This window comes from Micropterus dolomieu, linkage group LG12, assembly GCF_021292245.1.
Source record: "Micropterus dolomieu isolate WLL.071019.BEF.003 ecotype Adirondacks linkage group LG12, ASM2129224v1, whole genome shotgun sequence".
NCBI classification, from domain to species: Eukaryota; Metazoa; Chordata; class Actinopteri; order Centrarchiformes; family Centrarchidae; genus Micropterus; species Micropterus dolomieu.
The window spans coordinates 9,587,520-9,589,540 of NC_060161.1; the positions used below are offsets into that span (position 1 = coordinate 9,587,520).

The 2,021-nt window shown below is 35.9% G+C and overlaps 1 long non-coding RNA gene across 1 annotated transcript; it reads left to right on the forward strand.

Moving 5' to 3' along the window:
- The first annotated feature begins 936 nt into the window (after positions 1-936).
- On the forward strand, positions 937-1,984 carry LOC123980827. Its single transcript, XR_006827561.1, has 3 exons — positions 937-1,034; positions 1,647-1,712; positions 1,809-1,984. It is a non-coding gene; the product is annotated as an uncharacterized LOC123980827 (long non-coding RNA).
- The last annotated feature ends 37 nt before the right edge of the window (positions 1,985-2,021 follow it).

Here is a 2,021-nt window from a genome sequence, read left to right on the forward strand (position 1 = left end):
GCGGCACAGTATGTCTCATTTTTCTCTTAGTTGAGATCAGGAAAAGAGACAGCTGTGAGAGAATTTAGAGAACTTGCACTGTGCTCAATGTGAGACTTTATTCTCAGGAGAGACATTTGAGAAGAATGAGAAAACCACTTTGGTCTCAATTCGTGCTCATTTATATCTAGGAGATGTAAATGTGACATAAAGGAGATCTCATCTTCAATTTTGCTTTGCTATGGGGAGGCAACCACGACACCTGCTCCGACAACAACTACTGAGGCAACCACGACACCTGCCCCGACAACAACTACTGAGGCAACAACGACACCTGCCCCGACAACGACAATTGCTGCACCAAACACAACTTTTACTGTTCAACCTATTTACTACATCTTAATAATTTTGGAAGTTTCTTTTTCAATTGACCTCACTAACCCCAACAGCAGTCTATACAAAGATCTTGAGCATCGAGTTGTAGCTACGGTGAGTAATTTCCCAAATTGAACAAATTAATTGACCGTGAGAATGTTACACATGATTACACACAAATGTTTACCTGAAGGACACATTTGTTAAGCTAGAAATTCATTTCATGTACATTTTCATTTCAGTCCAATTTAATTTTAAAACAATTGTGCTTGAATGCTACTCAAGGGTTTTCAATGTTGCTTTTTCTTGCAGTGTGAGTTCATATACAGACCAAGATTTGTTCAGTTTGACCACTGTATTGTGACAATGTTCAGGTAAATACATTTTCTTATTGTAGTTTATTGGTATTTTGTATGCAGAGGTATGGTCTTAAAATAGGTACTGTCTAATGGTGATACTGTAATGTTTACATCATCCATAACAAACGGCAACAGAATCATCCCATATTTTCATTTGACATATGGTTTTATGAAACAGGAGTGTCCACATTCGAGCCGATGGAACTGAAGCAGAGCTGCAGATTGTGTTCAATCAGAAAACTCAAACCTTAGTAGAGGCTGTGAGTAATACCAACAACAGCTTCAATGTGACCATAAATCCCAACAGAGTCAAAATAATAGGTAAGTAAACACAACACAATGTATTGCTCTACAGTATGTAAAACATTTACCTCTTAACCTTCCTGTAAAATTCATGCAAAACGCCTATTCAAGGCATATCTAAAGTAAATTGAATGCAACAATGAATAAAATTAATGTAATGTTAAACCATTTGGAGTATATGAATGGTTCTGGGCTTCTTTGAAAGATAACACTCTGTAGTGTCTAACCCAAAAGTCATGATTGTAAGTGCTACTGGAATTGATTTAAATAAGTTAAATAAATATTATGCTGATGCACAAGAAACTAAGGTATACACAAGATTCATCAAAAAAAACTGTGTTCAGTGTTGGACAGTTTAATCCATCTTTCTGTTCAACACTGTGGCATGACAAGCTTTTTAAGCTACCTTGTATTCAGCCAGAATATGTGTAATGTAAATAATTTGTTATTAACTAAGATTTTTGACATTAGCAACTTCGAACTAGACAAGAAGCTAAAACGTCTACCGAGTCAACTCTTTCTATGGCCTTCATGATCAGTGAAACTGGCACCAAAGTAATTTTTACAAATATAAACAAATCATTTTTGGTTTGAATTCTTATTAATTTATTAATTTAAAATATTTTACAGCAGGTCCAGTTCCATCTACAACTACCACATCTACAAATGCTGCACCAATCAACGTGAATGGCACCCGTAAGCTATATTGTGTTCTACTTCTTCAAAAATGTCAAAATGTTGCACAGCTGTTTTTTAAAGTAATGTTTTGTTTACTTTTTACCGAATTTACAGAATCAAGTGGAGTGAGCCACAAGATCAGTCTCGTTACTGCATCCTGCCTGGTATTGTTGTCATGGATACTATCAAGCCAGCAATAGAATCAGTGCTGATTACCATTTGAATTGCTAGCAGACTATGACTGCCATTACTGGTATGAACAAGCACTTTGTTGTCGGTAAAAATCCAAGATTCATGATGGTCTTTGCTCTTGTATGTAGAGTGACA